Source organism: Phascolarctos cinereus, unplaced genomic scaffold, assembly GCF_003287225.1.
Source record: "Phascolarctos cinereus isolate Bilbo 61053 unplaced genomic scaffold, phaCin_HiC Scaffold_3;HRSCAF=262, whole genome shotgun sequence".
Lineage (NCBI taxonomy): Eukaryota > Metazoa > Chordata > Mammalia > Diprotodontia > Phascolarctidae > Phascolarctos > Phascolarctos cinereus.
In genome coordinates this window covers 68,926,464-68,947,483 of record NW_027555736.1, presented here as the reverse complement: position 1 = coordinate 68,947,483, position 21,020 = coordinate 68,926,464, and positions in this window count along the sequence as shown.

Genomic DNA, 21,020 nt, shown 5'->3' with positions numbered 1-21,020 from the left:
TAGCAGGGACCAAAAGCCTTAAACCTGATCAGGTATTCTTCCTTCACACTGCTGGAATGTCCATTAAAAAAAAAGCTTTAATGGTTCTCTGTCTCAGTAATAAAGAACAAAGTCCGTATTTTGGTAGAACCTGGCTCACTAAGTCTTGTTCCGGATTAGTCTGCTTTGCTCACAGTGGACCTACTTACTGCTTCCTCAAACTTGACATGCCATCATCTCCTACCTAGGAGCATTTTACAAGGGTCACCTCCTCTTTCTTGGCATTCATATCTGACCTGGGATCCTTCTCTTCATTCAGGGCTCCATCCAGGATCTACCTCTTCAATGAACCTTGTCCTTATTCTCCCAATTGAAAACCTTCTCCCCTTCCTCAAATTTTCCTAGAGGTTATGTGACAGACATTCTACTTTGCCTCATCACATCCTATCTTGTATTACATTTATCATGGCACATATCCCTAAGCCCCAGCATTTTGCCTTGAAAGTAGTGTTTAATAAATGTGCGTTGAGTTAATTTGAGATAAAAATGCTTTTAACAAGAGCTATTTGATGGTAAATGACAAGCCCCAGACTCCGCTGGCTTGCTATTTGATGGTAAATGACAAGCCCCAGACTCCGCTGGCTTGCAGATGGATAAGAATATGAGAACAAAGTCCAGATTGAGTTGTGTACGCTAAACAAGTGCTTAGGAAATGAGCATCTCCTAATGGGTGCATCAGGACAGTTAAAGTCTTTCATGGAGGAGTAATCGATAGGTAAACAAGTGCTTACTGAGTAGCTACTATGTGCTGGCCACTGGGAATACAAAGAAAAAAATGAGGCAGTCTGGTTCTCAAGGGGCTTATGTTCTCCTAAAAGTTGCAATATGATCAGAGATAATTAAATATAGGTCATATACCAAAAAAGATAGGTAATGTGATTGAGGGTAATTAGGAAAGGTCACTTAAAAAGGTGGTAGTTAAGGATGATTTAAGGTACACAAGTGTCTTCAAAGTAAACACATTTGCCTTATGGAATGTTATCAGAGATCAAGTTTCTGAAAAATACTGAGTTTCTTTAGGATTTTCATTTCCATCAACCTCAATCTAATGATTGCACATCTATTATGAAAGGGTTGGAGATTGGAATCACAGACTCTTGGAGATCATCCAATCCATCCTATACCACAAGCCCTTTTACCTCATACCTGGCAAACAGCCATCCACCCTTCACTTGAAGACCTCCAATAAGGACGTGCCTACTACCTCTTAAACCAGGGGTGGGGAATGTGCAGTCTTGAGGCCACACGTGGCCCTCTAGGCCTTCAAGTGTGGCCATTTGGCTGAATCCAAATTTAATTTGTTTTACGAAGTTTGGATTCAATCAAAGGGCCACACTTGAGGACCTAGAGGGCCACATGTGGCCTCAAGGCCGCAGGCAAGTCAAGAGCTAGAAGGGACCTTAAAGGTCCTGGAGTCCAACTCACTTAATTTATAAATGAGGAAATTGAATCAGAGAGAAATTAAGTCAAGATCACACAGCCAGTAAGTATTTGAGGTAGGACTTGAAATCAAGTCTTCCTGACTCTAAGACCACTATACCACCTCCTAGATGCTAGAAAAAAAAAATGCTGCCTTTATAGCTAATTTACCTCTACAATTACCACCCACCCAGTCCAAGAGAGCAGAATTTGAAGCAAAAAGAAGTCCAACCCTTCTACCACATACAGCCCTTCAGATACTTGAAGATAGGCTTCCATGACCTGGCTTCCTCATACATTACTTCCACTAATGCACTCTATATGGCATTCAGATTGACCTTGCTGCTCTTCACTCACAACGTTGTAACTCCCGTCTCCAAGTCTTCCAAGAAGCTATCGACTGTTCTGGGAATGCTCTCCCTCCTCACTTTCCTGCCTTAGCATTCCTAGCTTCCTTCAAAACTCAGCTTAAGTGATAACCTCTTAAATGAAGCCTTTCCTTATCCTCCCAATGCTTAATACCTCCCACTCTGAAATTATCATGTATTGACTTTGTATATACTTGCGTGTGTATGTTTTCTTTCCTACAATGGATTGCATGCTTCTTGACAAAAATTGTTTGTCTTTGTGTCCCTGGCACCCAGAACACTGCCAGACACATGGTAGGGTCTTAATAAATATGTGTTAATTATGTCCCCTAGTAAACTTCCCCCCCTTCTTTAGGCTAAACATTTCCAGATCTTTAACCCATTTTTATATAGCACAAACTCAAGGACCTGATTCACCATATCCTGGTTGCCCTTCCTCTAGACATTCTCCATCTTATCAATGTTTATTTTGAAATTTCAATTTTGATAGGGGGCCTACACATCGACTTTATGACACTGGACTTTCCTATGGGAAGGTGTGGTCACTCTCTTCCATTTCCCCCCTGAAAGGGAGATGGTATACCACCCTTCCTTCAATCACCTGACCTTCTGAGCTCTTGATGCCCCTAGCTCCAAGGGCTGCCTTGACCATTGTGCCATCTCAGTATTACAGTCAGTTGGTTTAGAGTTGAAGGTATTATTATTGATTGGTTCTTTTAAACCTGGGAGCCAGGATTTGACCTATCCAGTCTAAATATCCATAACCCTGCTACCTATGCCATAGCAGAACTAAGGTGGAAGTTGCCAAGTAGCCCAACAGAACAGACAGATCAACCTAATTTTGCAATTTCTGAATGGGGTTGAGGACAACAAAATCAGAAAAGAGAAAGGAGTACTCTCCAGAGAAATCAGAGGAATTCTTCCTTAATGATGGCGGATGCCAGAATTCCACAAGCTAATAATAACATGGAGAAGTGCTTTAACAACAGAACAAATTAATCAGATTTGCAGGAAAATCAAGGACACTTATCTTATTGAGGTCTTTTCTTAATTAACTAAGGCACCTTTTGTACTAGATCTGGGGATCTGGGTTTGAATGGGGCTTTGCTACTTCCTAGCTGTGTAACCTTGGACAAATCACATCATGTTTTCCTGTACCAATTTCTTCATTTGTAAAATGGGGGTAACAGTGGAAAATGATGGAAGAGACTTCCTGGGTTTCTTCTAGTCTCCTCTTTGATATTTCTTTAGGATTCCTAGCAGTCTCTACATGGAAAGAGATACTAGGGTACACAGTGACATCAAATGCTGAGTAGCTACACTCATCTCAGCCAGTAATCATGCTGGGTATGTTGGTAGCAGGAATAACAGTAGACTGGATACCATATGCCTCACATATGAGAGAGGAAGAAAATAATAAACCAGTAAAAATAGCCAAGTCAGTCAAGTCTCTTCAGATGCATTTTTAAAAAAAAAATTGTTAAGCAAATTTCCCCCCACAAGTTTACCATTCCATGACAAGGAAATGAAAAGGGGACATTTAGAAGGCTCTACTCAAGAGAATGGAGCAAGCTGTCTGAATTCAGTTTCATAAAGATTTCACTGCTGACTATGTACATGACATTGTTCTAGTACCTGGAATAAAAGGATGGAAGAAAAATGTCAGTCCTTACTTTCAAGAAATTTGCAATTCAGGCCAAACAGCTGGGCTGGGACCCAGGAGGTCTAGAGGAATGGTTCTGATCTCTGCTTGCCACTTCCTAATCTTGTGACCCAGAAAAGTCACCCTCTTGGGACCTTAGTTTCTTCATTTGTTAAGTAAGGAAGCTGGGCTACGAGATGCTAAGAAGATGTTAACCATCCAATAATCCACCTCCTTTCCCCTCACCTACCTATCACGCCCTTTCTATTCTGCCAAATGCATGGTTCAATTATTTAATCATTTTTAGGATCTAAATAATGATGCCAGTAAAGACCCTTAAGCTTTATAGCTGCTGTTCACATCATACTTGTCTCTTGGAATGTTTTTTGCATACTCTCAGTACCTGTTTGACCAGTAGAAAGTTCATTGGGAAGTCTAGGGGCAAGCCCAACAGCCCATTTTTTTTCTCACCAGCATTCTCTGGCTCAGTGAAACCAATGCTGAACTAATGGAGGGCTTCTTTTCCCCTTCCCTCCCAGCCAGTGATGGGCAGGTAGGTGGTACAGTGGATAAAGCACCAGGCCTGGAGTCAGGAAGATTCCTCTTGAGTTCAGATCTGGTCTCAGACACTTAATAGCAGTGTGTCCCTGGGCAAGTCACTGAACTTTGTTTGCCTCTGTTCCTCATTTGTAAAATGAGCTGAAGAAGAAAATGGCAAACCACTCTAGTATCTTTGCCAAGAAACCCCCCCAGAAGAATTGGACAACCTACCTGTGATCTCTTTTTTTTAAATACCAAAACAAAAGGGCCTAACTGTATCCATTCAGATTTTCATTTCTCCAGGCACACTGTTAATGATCATTTCAGGGTAAGGCAGCACCCTTTTTTAAAGACTCAACCAAGAACTGAAGTTTTACAGATGTAAACACTACTTTTCTTTGCAAACTGAGTTTCTCTCCTCAATTTACCAGAATTCACTCACCCATCCCCAGCCACTTTTCTGTTCAGAAAACCTACATTCCATACAGGGAAAAAGTAGTCTTTTTTTTTTCTGAGATGGGGCTCTTTTAGGGGTGGTGATACAGTGGGAAGTGGGCTAAATTTGGTGTTAGAGCAACTGAGTTTCAGTCTCAGGTTTGCCAAATTTGTGTGACCATGAGAAATCAATTAACTTGTCTTGATCAAAGTTTCCTCATCTGCTAAATGAAGATATTGGACCAGATAACCTGCAGGATCCTCCCAGGTCTAAGTCTAGGGTCCAAGGCAAACCAGGTAGTAAGTAGCATGGAATCCTAATTTGGATCCTCTGACTCCAAACCCTTGTTGATTGTAGTACATTCCAGCCTTCTACTAACAGTGGGGCTCAGTAGGCAGTTATTCCCCAGATATCGACACATGAACAAATATCTATCAACAGGTTAGTAAAAATGGCGCTCACTTTTACATAAACAGCACTTAAGGATTGCAGAGTGCCTTACCCACATTATCTCATTTGATCCTCACATCAACCCTGTGAGGTTTATTTCTATTATGCACATTTTACAGATGGGGAAACTGATGTTGAGAGACTTTTTTAGGATCCAGTTATATCACTAACGAAGACCTTTAATCATAGTATTCACTGTTCACATCACATTTGCCTCAATAACTTGGCCACTGTCATATAGCTAATAAGATTGGAACCTGGTTCTTCCTGACACCAAGTATGGTGCTGTGTCAATAAACTCTTCTCCTTTCCACCAGAAAAGATCAGATATGGATTCCTGGGCTAGATGGAAATCTCAATTGTCTATTCAATTGATTTCCATCATTTAAAAAAAGAAAGAGAAAAAGAAAGTGAGATACAGTATTGTTTAGTAAGTAGGACTTTGGATTTGAATTCAATTGAATTTTTTTTTTAGCCATATGTCCTTGAATTTAAACTCTCTGGGTATTCATTTTCTCACATGCAAAATGGAGAGATTGAACTCTAGGGGCTCTAAGGGCCCTTCCAGCCCTACATCTATGTTCCAAAAGCCATGGCATGGCAAAGTTTTGTTTATATTTTCTAGGCAGTACAATCTTTTTAATTCAAATCCTCTTCATTCAGAATTCATGATAATTCTCCCACAGGGCTAGGCAATTGTGCCTAGAGAGATTGGAACTTCTCTTTCAATGAGAGGGGACTCCTAACAACTTTCTCAAAAGCTAATGGCCTAAGTCAGTAGAAGAGTTCATGGGTCTCGTCTGCCACCTACTGGGTAAATGAGTCGATGGGAGATATGCATGCAGAATCATAGAATCTTAGGGATAGAATCTGGGTATCAGAGCTGAAAGAGAAAAGGAGAACATCTAATACATTTCTTACTGTGCAGATAAGAAACCTAGGCAAAGTAGGTAGGCAATTGGCCTTAACTTTGCAAGCAGCAGACCCAGATGATAATAAAGTTGTCTAGTTGGCTTACTACTTTGCCCAACTACCCCTTCAAAAGAATAATAGTGTTTCTGACTCATGTGTTGCTAAGTCTGATGTATTTATGAAGTGGAACCAAATGGAGTCTAAAACCAACTCTGCGAACCTCCTCTATCAATATCAGTCACTAATTAAGGCCCGAGTACTAGCTGTGGGACTTTGGACAAGTCACAAGCTCTCTGAGCCATCATTTGTCCAACTCCCAAATATTGTTGGTTGTACAGTATGCCTTGGATACTGTAAATCACAATATTGTGATGGAAAGCAGCAATAGCCCTAATGCTTAGCATAGTGCCTGGATGCTAATTAGCACTGGATGCTAATAAATGTTTATTGATTGATTATTATTATTAAGAAGAATATCATAATTATCTTCATAGAGCAGTAGGAATATAGATTTTCTTTTCCTCTTTTACTTAGGGGAAGGTGGAGTCTTCAGACTGTAGGCCAGTGAATATGGCTTTAAGTCCTGGAAAAATTCTAGAACTCATTATTAAAGGTAGAGTTGATGAACATTTAGAAGGGGAAACTGATCATTACAAATCAGGTTGGGTTCATTAGGAACAAAACACGCCAGGCTAACTTCATCTGCACTTTTGACGGGGTTAAAGCGTCTCAAGACAAGCTTGTGGACAAGATGGAGAGCTAGAAGCTCTCTCTTAGTGGTTAGGAGGATTGAGAATTGGTTAAATAACTAGAAACAAAGAAGGGTTGATTAATAAATCAGTCTTGGAGACATCTCTTGTACTTTGAGGTTTACAAAACACTTTACTTACATATATCACTGGTAGGTGCTCCTACCGTCCTCATTTTCCACATGAGTAAACTGAGGCTGAGAGAGGGGAAGTGACTTGCCTGGAGTCGCACAGATGGTAAGTGTCTGAGGCAGGACTTGGCTCCAAGACGGGCTCCTTCTCCACTTTCTTTTGTCCCTTTTGTCTACAGCCAGTGTGTCAATGACTTGAAGCTATAGTGAGTGTGCTTATAAAGGATTCAGATGACAAGAAGCTGAGACGGATGGCTAGCATGCTGGATCACAGAGCAGAGTTCCATAAAGTCTAGACGTGATAGGCTTGAAGCGATATGATGAAATTTAATAGGAAAAGTATCAAGTTAAGTGATCATAGGATTTAGACTATGAAGGGGCCTTAGACATCATTTTGTCTAATCACCTCATTTTACACATGAGGAAGCTAAAATCCAAAGAGAGGCTTGGACTCACAAACGATGACTTGCCCAAGGTCGCACCTATAGTAGTAAGTGGCAGAAGTGGGATATGAACTTAGGTCTTCTGACCAAATCCAGGGCTCTTGCCATCCTATCATGTTGCTTTTACATAGGTTAAAAAGAAACCCAAACCTACTGCAAAAATACAAGACAGGTTAGGCTCAGCTTGAGGATAGTTCAGATAAAAAAAAAACCCTAGATATTTTAGTATAAGCACAATGTAAGTGATATATATATATATATACATACACACACATATATCCTCAGACACCTACCAGCTATGCGATCCTAGGCAAGTCACTTAACCTTGTTTGCCTCAGTTTCCTCATCTGTAAAATGAGCTGGAGAAGGAAATGACAACACATTCTCGTATCTTTGCCAAGAAAACTCCAAATGGGGTCACAAAGAGTTGGACATGACTGAGATGACTCAATAACAACAACAATAAATTGGTAGCTGAAAGACTGATGTGATTCTAGGCTGGCATTAAGAGAGACAAAGGCTCTAGGGAGGTGATAATCTTGCTCTTTTCAGACTACATCTGGAGGTCCCTATTCAGCTTTGAGGGCTACATCTTGGGGAAAAGATTGAGTAGCAGCCTCCAGGGGTGGGGAACCTGCAGCCTCAAGGCCACACATGGCTCTAGGTCCTCAAGTGCGGCCCTTTGACTGAATCCAAACTTCACAAAACAAATCTCCTTAATTAAAGGATTTGCTCTGTAAAACTTGGACTCAGTCCAAAGGCTACTCCCAAGGACCTAGAAGGCCACATGTGACTTCCAGGCTGCAGGTTCCCCACCCCTGCACTGGCCTCAGAGTCTGCAAGACCTGAGTTCAAAGCCATCTGGTCTCTGTCACCTTGGTTATGTGCCCCTGGGCCAATGGCTTTTATCTCTTAGAGCCTACAGGTTACTCTCTTAGACCAAATGGCAGGAGAGTTGCTGAGCTGCCTTTTTAGAGCGAGTTCTGTCACTGCAAGATCCCCATATCAATGAAATCACAAGTCTGGACCAAAAAGAAAAGAGAGATATGGGGACAGGAGAGAAAGAGAGAAAGAGAGAGAGAGACAGAGAGAGAGACAGAGAGAGAGAGAGAGAGAGACAGAGAGAGAGAGAGACAGAGACAGAGACACAGAGACACAGAGACAGACAGAGAAAAGAAAACTGAGAAGACTCAAAACCTCGCTAAACAAAGATTAGTTGAAAGAAGTATAAAGAAGTATGGATAGGGAGTTAAATTATACTAGTCTCCCAGTATTTGAAGGCTAACTATCCCATGAAAGAAGGACTAGAGTGTTCCAGAGGGAAGAAATGGAAATTGTCCTGTGATAGTTTTTTGCTTAATTAAAAGGAAAAACTTCCAAACCTTTAGAGATGTCCAAAAATGAAGTGAGCTCTGGGAGTGGGGAGGACAGTGTGAGTCCCTCCCTTCAAAGAAGGCCTTCAGTCAGTGGCTGCATGACCACTTGTGAAGACTGTGATGAAAAGAATTCTTGCTTTGACACAGGTTTCTATATAATTTCTCAAGTCCCTTCCAACTTTGGTTCTAAAGTATGATTCTACAAGTGGGAGTTCCAGTATTAAGCAAACTTGTCCCCTTAGCTTTTCACTGAACTCCTCCAATGCCTCATTAGGTGTGGAGGTAACTTTGCCCTCTCCAAGGCGGTGATTAGGTCCAAAAACACAGGAAGAACAGTGTGAAGGCCAAAGACAGAATCTGCACCATCTGAGAACCAGCCTTCTTATATTCAGCTAGAATCATCACTAGAGTGGCGAAGAAGGTAAACCTCTTTTTTTCTTAGAGGGAGGACAGCAGGGTAGAATATTTCATAAAGAGACTGGTTGTTAAGACACAGAGAGGTTGTGGTTTCCCTGACGAAGGAAACATCCACACCACCAAAATAATAGCTCTTTTGAAGTATTAATAAAGCTATTGCATTTCTAGCTCTAATACTGTAGGAAGAACGCATGATGCTTTACTTCCATTTTCTATAACTAGCTTCATATGCTCTGTGACATGAATATCTCAGATACAACTTCTAGTGGCTATCAGATGAGTCCCTACATCAATGATATAAAAAGTTCAGACTCTAGCCCTCTTCTTGAAAATCAGGAGAGGATATGGGATACTATTCTCTGGGAACATGTGACAATATAGGAGAAGATAGAACCCACTTGCTTCCTCTACCATTGGAAGTATGGGGGGGTTGGTGGATTTTAAAAGTGATAGTAACCAGACTTGTCACTTCACTGGTATAGAGAATTCCCAGTAAGGAAACTCTCTCTTATCAATGCAGACTGGCACCTTCTAGGTAATTTGTAGTCTTTGAGAGTTGCCTAGAGGACAGCTAGATGGGCTAGTGTGGAAAACACAGGACTTGGAAAAGCTAAGAAAACCTGAGTTTGAATCCTGTCTCAGACACTCCCTAGAATTATGACCCTGAGCAAGTCACTTAGCTTTTCTGTACCCAGGCTTCCTCATCTATAAAATGGGGATAATAATATTACCTACCTCATAGGGGTGTTGTAGGGATCAGATGAGTTAAAATACATGAAGACTTTTTGCAAAACCCTTTGAAGCATTATTATAAATGTTATTGTTTTTGTTGTTATAGCATTGAGAGGTTAAAGGTTAAGTGGCTTACCAGGGTCAGACACAGCTAGTATGTGTCAGAGGTGGGACCTGAATCCAGATTGTCCTAGTTCCAAGTCTGTCTTGCTGTCCACCATATTATTCTGCTTCTATAAAATAAAGAGCATATGAATATTAAGGGAAATTTAAAGAAGCAAAAGACAGCTGTGACTGAGTTGTAGGTCAAGGTCAGATGGACCCACATACAGGTCTAATCTCCTCCTACTTTGTGGAGCCTTTTGCTCCATTCCCACTTGGGAAGCATGACCCAAACCAATTCTTTGTCTTCCTATAGAGAGAGGCAGTCTTATTTCTCCTTAAGACCTTGCTCAGTTCTAGAGTTTTCTCTGTAAACAACAGAAAAATAAAGACAAAATATCAACCATGTTGTGTCCTATCCAAAGGGCATTTATTCAGTACAATGCACTGTGCTGAGTGCTGCTACCGTTGCCATTTCTGCCGTAACAAGATCCTGCCAGGTGCCATATTCCTTTTATCTTTACCCACATATGCTTCCCTTTCAAGCTCTTCCTCCCACGTTCCTTCCTCTCCCTTTCTGTTTTCTCTCATGGTCCTCCTTTATCATGAAGCTGATATCACAGCATCTGAGAATGTCAGAAGCAGAAGGGACCTTAGTGATCAACTAGCCAAAAAATTCCAATTTACAGATGAGAGAACTGAGGTTTGGAGAAGTCCCATGTCTAGTAAATGGTAGAGCGAAGACTTGACTCCAGCTTTCCTGACTCCCAATGCAATGAACTCTCCACCAAACCGAATTTCACAGAGCTGGTTACAGCACTCACCTCCTAAAATAAATTGAATGCATGGAATTTCAAATTCAAATGAAGATACATTTGGAGAATAAGTCTTTAGTTTTTTGTTTTGTTTTGTTTTTTTAATTTCTCTGCTTTACAAAATGGTTTTCCATATTATTTGGAATATTCAAATAAAGTCTCATTGATTTGGGAATTCTCTCCAATGACACAAAGCACAACCCCTCCATGCCTGGTCATCCTGTGTGACTCTTAGCCTTATCCTCTCATAGGCTCACCCCAGGACTTCCTCAGTTTCTCCTGACATTACAAGGGCACCTTTGGAACATGCAGCTGTCATCCCTTGTCCTTGCCACACGATCAGTTCATCTTCTCTCCCTATCATCCATTTCCTTGATCACGTCTTTTGCTCTCATGCTTTGAAATTTCTCACTGGTTATACGTTGCACTCGTCCTCAGCCTGTACCTTTCCATTTGCCCCTCTATATAGCATTTGTGGCTTTGACATACTCTTTCACATATGACCATACTTATAAAATCTGCCAGCATTTTTTCTGGAATTGTATCTTTTATCAAAATGTTTTTGTTCAGTTGTTTCAGCTGTGTAACAATTTTTGGGTGTGACAGATGGCACACTTCTTTTCATGCCTACTTCATTTCTCTACCTTATGTTGTTGTTCAGTCATGCTCAACTCTTTGTGACTCTGTTTGGGGTTTTCTTGGCAAAGATACTGGAGTACTTTGCTTTTTCTTCTCCAGTTCATTTTACAGATGAAGAAACGGAGACAAACAACGTTAAATGACTTGCCCAGGGTCATACGGCTAAGAAGTGGCTTGATTTGAACCTGGTGCTCTATCCACTGTATTACCTAAATGTCCTTTATCAAAATATATAACCCTGAACATTGTGTGTTGCTACAGATGTTAAATCTGTATATGCCTCCACATCATGTAAGTAGGTGCTGTACTTTGTAGATTAATGCCACTGACTCATTATCACTGAGGAATGTTCCTTATCCAGTAGTGATACATTTACATTGATCCCACTCTTACTTTGTCCGGTGACCTTCTCATAGCCTACAGGCAGACACTTGCAAGGTGGTTGGCTGCTGAGGAAATACAGAAGAGAGTGAAGCTAACTAACTGTCTCAAAGGATAGGCGGATTTCTTGGCCTATCCTGATGGGCAATTTTGGGCCCCTTGTCCAAAATATCCAAAACATCTCCACCACTAGAAATCCAACCTTTTGATTTAAGTAGGACTTCTTCAGATGGAAATACCCCCAGGAGATGTCACTGAACACTTCAGTATGGATTTATTTGCTCCTCAAAGGAAGTGAGTAAACTTCGGGGGAAGGGGTAGGATGGATCATGGTAAAAAGAGAAACTAGAACATAGAATACAGTGATGGTGGCCTGACCACCAGTGAAAGTTCTCTCTCTAAATCTGGTCGCTTGAATTCAATGTGGGCAGCTAGATTCTTCCTTCATTACTTCCCCACCTTCCCAATTGTAGTGTTCCCCTAACTCCGCAAAATTATTTTAATTTGACTTATTTATATTATATCCTCTACTACAACATGGGTTCCTGGTGGTGAGGAACTATTTAATTTCTGTCTTTATATCCCTAGCACCTGGAATATAGTAGTAACTTTACAAATTAATTGATATTTTCCTTTCCCAGTAGTTAATATGGACTGAACTTAGATCTCATAGGACAACTGAGAGTTCTGACGTACATGAGAGGGGAAAGAAGAGGAGAGAAAGGAGATAACTTTGAAGGCTGTACAAGTACCTGGATAGGGTAGGCTTCTAAAGGATATGACTTTGGGTAGATGAATAAAATTAGGAGAGTTTATGTGACAGGAGGCAGCTGGTGGCTAGAACTGAAGTCAGGAGAGGCTTTGAGTCAGGAAGACCGGAGTTCAGATTTGGCCTCTGATGCGAGTCACTTAACTTCTGTTTGCCTCAGTTTCCTCAAATGTAAAATCGGATAATAATAGCACCTCCTACCTTTTTGGGTTGTTGTGAGGATCCAGTGAGATAATATGTTAAAAAAAAAAACCTGGAACAAAGCCTGGCACATAGTAGGCACTATATAAATGCCTATTCCCATATTTCTACTCCACCCCTCCCCATTCCCCAGGAGGGCACAGGAGAGGGAAAATAAGAGTGATGAAATCAAATAGTTAAAAGGAGATCATGAAAGTTCAGGAGAAGCATCCTGGTTCATTTTATTTTCTACCTCAAGCGCTAGTTGCACTTTATCCCAGCTTAGAGCCCTTCTTACCCTTGTTGGTTTCCATATGTGAAGATATTCCTCTGAGAAAAGGTAAGTGATTTGCTCAGGGTCATACACTAGGAAAGCTTGGTAGTAGTGTCTGACACCAGGTTATGATGATTCCAAGTTCAGCACTATCCATCATTGCAACTCTGACTCTACTGTTTTTCTATGGGAATTCTGATTTGGCCCTATCGTTTCTGACCCCTGAATCCTAGAGAGTGGAACTGACTAGGGAAAACTAGAATAACAGTCAGAAGTGGCATAGTCAGGATTCAAACCCAGATCCTCTGATTTTAAATCCAGCACTCTTTCCACTTCCCCATACTGACTTCCTTCTCTTTGCAGAAAAGGCACAGTAAATTGGAAGACGCATTATAACCTGGATCGCTGGAGGGAAGTCTGACCAGTGTGCCTGCCTAAGCTTTCCCAGCTGTGTACCACCATTCTCTTCATCGCACCAACTCTTTCTCTCTCTCTCTTTTTTTGGTAAGGCAATTGGGGTTAAGTGACTTGCCTAGGGTCACACAGCTAGTAAATGTCAAGTGTTTGGTCTGAGGTCGGATATGAACTCGGGTCCTCCTGACTCCAGAGTCCGTGCTCTATCCACTATACCACCTAGCTGCTCCCATTGCACCAACTCTCCCTTCACTTTAGTCTTGGCCTGCAGCCTTTTCAAGTTAAATAATTTACCATCATTGAGGCAGCTGACCTTGACGCCATTTTCATCCTCATTGAAGGCATCTGACAACATTGCTGAAAACATCATGCTAAACAGCATGGTGTGCCCTCATCAATGAAAGTGCTGTGCTCTGTGAGCAAAGCAGAATTGAAGTAGCTAAAACGAAATGCAAGATGCACACATTTAGAGAATCCACCCCAAATGTTCACATGGACTATTTGTGCCCGGTCTGTGGAAGAGCAATCCGAGTTCATATTGGTTTGATCAGCCTCAGTTGGAAGCGCTATAATTTGACTCTAACATAGTGATGCCATTTTGTTTCTGATTCAATCTTGGAGTCCTAGGCAGATCTACATTCAGTGAATCAGTATGAAAGAATGGAAATTCTTGATCCCAGTCTCATTTAATGTGTACTCTCCTATGAGGTCCTCTACCTATGATGCGAAATAGCAAAGAAAAATCAGTTTAGGTATAGGCAAGAGGGATATAAGGGGAAGCTTAAAAATAACACCCCAAACTGTAGGCTGCCTTATAGCAGCTGCTCAGCAGCATTGTGGCTGATGTAATGGCTGTCTCTAACCTTACTGCTGAGGCCACTTACCTTCCTGGTAATGAGAAACCTCCCATGGTAGACATTTGGCCTCCTCATGGTACTCAGTGCTTTGCTCTTAAAGATGGCGATGTTGAATCTGCAGTTCGTTTTGCTTGCCGGCCATGGCTTCTTCATTCTTCTTAGCCAGCTACTGATCTCCATTGTTCCATCCCAGCGTGGTAAATAATTGACGCCTCCCTTTTCTTCTGTAGGGGAACCCCAGGATGTGACAGGGGCAGTTGCTTTGGTGCTTGTGAGCCCAGGTGTCTGGTGGTTGGCCTTTTTGATTATTTCTCTTCCTCCTATCACTTGATTCCTTGGCTGAAGCCCTCCAAGTCAGACGTAATGGAGACTATGAAGTCCTGTCAAACACTTCGGTTAATAAATGGGTAGTCATGAGCCATTCAGGAATCTCTCTTTCTCCTTGATGTCAAACGGCTGTAGAGCATGGATTTTTGCCAGGCATCTTAGAGGTCTAGTCTACAGTTTCTGACCCCTTTCGTTTCAGACACAGTGCCTGACCAAGTGTCCATATCCACATGAGATCTTATGAAAATGCTGGCAGGGAATCCAAGGATCAATACTGGACTCCTTCCCCAAGCTTCTCCACGAACAACTCTCTCCCAAAGGCTTACGGTTTGAGAGGGATGGAATTTCTTGTTCTGACTGCTTATTCTACTTTTGTCCTGATAGAACAGAGTAATGCCCAAGGAGCACTAGTAAGAATCAGTACAAAGTGCTCCATCAGCAACCTTACTTAATTGGGTCATCAGGAGCACAGCCTTTAGCAGATAGGACCTACCTTCTAAGATTTCTCAATTAGGTAAAGACCCTGTGAAACTGAACGGGAATTCCATCCATGCCTCATTTCAGACCTATCCTTTATGTATGTTATTTTGTTCCAAACATTTACTGGAGGGAGAGGGATCACAGCTGCCCTATAATTTCATGATCCTGCTCTTTGATATCCCTAAGTCTTTCTACTTGTAGAACTTAAATCTGAAAACAATGATTTAGAGGAACATAAGTCCAATTCCACAGAAAATTATAAAATGCCTCCCCAATATCCTCTCCTTGATTCTTCTACTGTCCCCAGAGAAGGGTGACAGTACCCAGCTAAAGTTTTCTGGACCTTTGTCTCCGGGCTACCCAGTCTAGTGGCTCCAGACTCAGAGGGGCCATGATGGTTCATCCTGCTATTAAGATAATTCACTTCACGCCATGGTCTTAGAAATAGCCAGAGTTCCAGAATTCTGGAAGGTCACAAGGCATTGGTTTCTCCAAACTTGACTTCTCCAGATATCCAATTAAATCTCCAAGCAGCCAAATCCATCCAACCATACGCAGAACCTAGATGACTTCTGTAAGACTTTATGGCCCATATTGTCATTGGAAGCTTTTGTTCTGTGACTTCATTGTGGCATCAGACAGGTTTCAGAGTCCCAGTGTAGTCCCAAGCCTGGCAACCAGCTGAATCTACATGCCCTGAGGAAGAGGAACAAAAAGGATTCCCCAGACTAGACTTCCAGAAATTGCGTTTTAATCTCTTTTCTAGTAAAGCAGTTTCAGAGTCAATAATTCTAGAATGCTGATGAAGTCACAGATATTAATATTCTATTCTATCTCAACCTAAAGATGGATAATATGGACAAAGATACAACAGAAAATAGAGTGTATTTAATGAAGTACAGAAAACTAAATAGAAAGCTAATAGTAACTGTGTACAGAAACTTTAAGATTTGTGATGTTTTGGGACCTAGTTTAGGGCCTGACCTTCTCTAAGGCCTATAAGAATTGAGAGTGTGATGGTAACATTCATTAAACTAAGATCTTCCTGCCTAAATCCTCAAGGGTCAACAGATAAGTAAACTCACAAAGTAAAATGACTGGTGATCCCAATAATCAATTAAAATGGAAGATATGGTAAAGAATCTAGACATTTTGCACAGAATGGTACCAAGACAGGGAACCTGAGACAGATATCCAAATGAGATGAATTAGATGTGATTCAAGAAGGTAAACATAACCTCCGGAATAACTGAGATTTTGTGGGATCTAAATCATAACTAGAACATAACAAAAAAGACACATCTTGACCAAAAATAATAGAATACATGAAGGAGAGGTAGAGAAACATTTTCCATCAGGAAGTTGCATAGCTCTGTAGAAATCCATGAACCTGAAGGAGAGGAAACATGTCAGAGAACATTGGGATAATGAGAGAAGAGAGAAGCAGAGGGAACATCTTGGTGGTTGACACCGGTTCCTGGTGAGAGGTATGGTCCAGAATGGCATAAAGGAGCGGTTTGGGGATCACTTAGAATAGCGAGAGATCATCACAGAATTAGAACAAGCTAAGAACTTCACTCCACTCAATTTCCTTTTTCCATAAGGTCATTAGATTGACAAGTCTTGTGAACTGTTATATGTGGAGTGCAGCAAGACATTTGACAACATCTCACCATATTCTTGGTGAACAAAAGAAGGGATGTAACATGAGTTATGGTACAGAAAGGTAGCTTTGGAATAGGTTCACTAACAAGACCCAAACCACATTGATCAACAGACCAATGTCAATTTGGAAGGACTTGAGAGGACTTCCCTAGGGATCGGTACTTGATCCAATCTTTTTACTAGTGACTTGGAATTAAGAGATCAATGTGGAAGAAGCATTAGAATTGTTCTTCCTGGATAGAAATTGGAGTAAAAGTTTGACAAAAAGAAGTAGATTTAAGCTTGATATAAGGAAAAACTTCCTGACATTTAGAGCTGTCCTAATAAAGATTGGGCTGCCCCAGGAGGTATTCTGGATGACCAGCTTCCAGGTTTGTGAGGATAACTGAAACAAGAGGGGGTTCTTGTTCAGTCGGACCACATGGCCTCTGAAGTTCCTTCCAACTCTGAGATTCTGTGATTTGGCAATATAAAGCCCAGCACTCAGAGACAAAGAAAATCAGTTGCACAAGTATAGGATAGGAGAATGGTGGCTGTACAGCAGTTTCTGTGATGGGCTCCCTTATCTTCTCTACTCCATACCTCAAAGCCCTCTCCACCTCCATCTACTCTTTCTTTCAGTCTGAGGATGAGGGGCTCTTCTTATCAAGGATAATCTCTCCATTTGGGTCTTCAATCACTTCCTTTCTTGTCTCTTCTAAGAACTCACCCCACTGATTATTCATTGCCTCTCTCTCTGTTTTTCAATCATTACCTATTGGCTACTTCCCCATTGCCTACAAACATGCTCAGGTCATCCCCAAACTTTTCAGATTAAAAACCAAACCTTTTTCCTGCTCTCCATTTCACTGCCAAACTACTTTCACATCATGTATATTGTTGCCTCCACTGTGTCACCACCCCCTTACTTCTCAGCCCCTTATAATCTGACTTCCAATCCTACAATGCTGCTTTTCCTTTGCAAGGTCATGAGCTTTTTCTGCTCTTCCCCTGCCCTTTTGTTATAGTTTTAACTTTATTTGCCTACAAATGGAAAAGGCCTTTAGATACAAAGTAAAAAAAAAAAAGAGAAAATATCTAGATTCTTCCTTCTTAAAATTGCAAGTAAATATGGAGTCACTGAGGATTTTTTCAATTTACTTTTCCAATCTTTTGCATCACCAATGATCTTTAAATGTCAAATCATATGGCCTTTAAAAAATTACCCTCATTCTTTTTAACTCTTCTGTAGACTGTAACACTGGTGACCCTTCCTTTCCACATCCCATTTCCCATTTCTGGTTATTTTCTCTTCCCTTAACTTGACACCCTCCTCTCTGGGTTCTCTTTCTACTTCTCTGACTGCTCCTTTTCAGTCTCCCTTTCAGTCTCCTCATCACCCATTTCATGTCCTCTTATGTGGGTGCTCCCCATGTATCACTACTAGGCCTTCTCTTTTTAGACACTCTTGTTGATCTCATTCACACCACTTCAGTTATCATCCAGATACACGTGATGCCTGAATTTATATATTGAACACTAATCTCTTTCTTAATCAGCTATGTGGAGCAGTGGATAGAACATCAGGCCTAGAGTCAGGAAGACCCAAGTTCAAATCTGGTCTCAGGCACTTACTAGCTTGTGACTCTGGCAGGTCACTGAACCCTGGTTTGCCTCAGTTTTCTCATCTGTAAAAATGAGCTGGAGAAAGGAAATGACAAACCACTCCAATATCTGTCAAGAAAACCCCAAATGGGGTCACAAAGAGTCAGACATGACTGAAATGAGTGAACAACAATGAAGTCTCTTTCTTGAACTCCAGTATCTGATTGCCAACTGATGGCTGGATCTTGCCACTTGGATGTTTCATTGACATCTGAAACTCAACTTGTACAAAGCCAAAGTCATCACTGCTGTCCTAAAGCCTCTGAACTTCCTTTATTTCTGTTAAGGGGCCCACCACCTTCTCAAAGACTCAGGTTTATAACTACATGAATTGTTCACAGTTCTGCTGTCCCTAACTCTCTGTCCAATCAATTGTTAGGCTGTCAATTTTACCTCCATTCATTCCTTCTTTTTAACTTCTATAGCTTATTCAGTCTTTTCACATTGTAATACTATCTTGGCTGGTTTCTTGCTTCTAGTTTTTCCTCTCTGCAACTTAACCTTGCCATGGATGCTTCAATAATCTTTCTAAGGCTCAAGGCAGAGCATATCACTTCCCTGTTCCCAAACCTTCAATGGCTCCCTATTTACCACAGGATAAATACAAATCCTCCAACCTTGCATTTCAGGCTCTCCATATTCTGGTTCTAACCTGTTCCTACCCATAAATTATCCTTCTTCATGCAGTTCTAGCCAGACTAGATTACCAATGCAACTTTTATCTAGATATGCCAATTCCTACCGCCATACATTTATACAAACCATCTTCTATGTCTGAAATGCACTCTTTTGTCACCTCTACCTTTCAGAATCATTATCTTACTTCTAGTCTTACATCAGATGCCACCTTTTCTATGGTCTTCCTTCAACTCTCTAGTGCTCTACTCTTCTCCAAGATAATATATATTTACTTCTCTGTGTGCACTGTTGTCTTATCCCCAGTGGAATATAAACTCCTGAGGGTAGGGATTCACACAACCCTCCATCTCCTGACAATGCATTTTCACTGTCAGTCTTTCATGTCTGGCATGTTCTCCATTCTCAGCTAAAATCTCACCTTCTGCATGCAAGAAGCCTTTCCTGATCCCCTTAATGGTAGTACCTTTCCTCTATTATCTCTAACTTATCTATACTTCTTAGCATATAGTTGTTTTCATGTTGTCTCCAAAACTGGAGCAGGGACTTTTTGTTTCTGGTGTTTTTCCACCTGTCTTCCTATCTCCAGGACTTAGCACCTAACACAGTGCCTGGACTTTGTGGGTGCTTAATAAATGCTTGTTGACTTTACTAGAACAAAGCAATCCTAAGGCCCTCCTCCAACAAGGTATTTCTAGTGCAGCTGAAGTTCACATAAAATCCCTTAACAGATGCAACCACAAAGATAACATCGATACTGATAATCAGAGACTCAAATGAATCATAACAGTATGGCCAACCTAAGCATTTCCCAACATCATGGACTATATATGTTCTTTAAAGAGATGCATTGGAAAGGTAAGCCCTTATGTCTGTTGAGGTCCTTCAGACGGTCCTGTTTTATGGATAGCATTGTAGTGATTGCATCAAGCCTTAGAATAAAATTATTTTAAAGATTAGAAATGAAATGTCTTGACTTGGCAACTCCCCTGGCTTCTTCTTTGTGCCATAGCCTTTATCAGACTGGAAGGTTGGTATTAGAAGTCACAAGGTTTGGTCACCCAGATGTCCAAATACTCCAAAGGAGTAATGGAAAGGGTTAGACTCATAGTTTAGTGTCTTTGAAACTCAACTGTGATACTTCATTTCTGTATGTGACTTTGATAAGACATTTAACTTTCCTGGTTCTTAGTTTCTTCATCTAGAAAACAAGAAGGTTGAATTATATGATCTCTAAGGTCCCTCCTAGCTCTAAATCCTACAGTTCTATATGCATGTCTCCTGGGGCAAATTATTGCATTTTTAACGTCCCTACTTTTTTTTCATGGGAAAATCCAATCCTAATTGGACTTTTTTTTTTGCCTCCCATCATCATTTTAAAGTCAGCTTTTTGCTTAATACCAACTTAATACTAGCTTAGTATTTGGTAACTCACAAAATGTCTCTACCATCCATTTTCTCATCTAATTTACATAATCACTCTGTGAAAAAGAGAAGGCTAGTATTATCATCCCCAGTTTACAGATAAGAAAATGAAGACTCTGAGAAATGAAGTTAATTGCCTACAGGCATAAAGACTAGAACTCTGGCTTTCTGACTTCTTGTTCAGTGTTCTCTAATGGACCTGACCTACAGATACTTCTGTAGACAAGTCATTTGTCCCTCGTCTTTCTTCCTCCAGGCTATAACTTACTCAATTCTTTTAATTTATCCTTATGTGGTATGGTCTCCAGTCATTTCATCATTCTAGCCATCCTCTCCTGGAGATGCACTCCAGCTTATCTATCTCCTTTCTAAAACAATTACAAAACTGAATTCAATATTCTAAATGTAGTCTGACCAGAACAGCAAAAAGGAACTATGACCATCCTTGTTTGGGACACTCTGTTGTTCTTAACGTAGCCTAGAACAGCAGTGTCTTTTTGGGCCATGTTATAGGGTTGACTCAAATGAGACTTTGCAGTCCAATGAAATCCCCTCATCTTTTCACAGGGTCTAATACATAGCCACACACTCTCCATTTTGTACTAGTGCATTTTGAATTAACATAAAACTTTACACTGATCCCATGGCAAGTCTCTTAATCCTCCATAAAATCCTACTTTCATTGTGGCATTGAGTTGACCTTGAATTCTCAAGAGGTCATTTCAGTCGAGCACAAACTCTGACAAGTGAGAATTTGA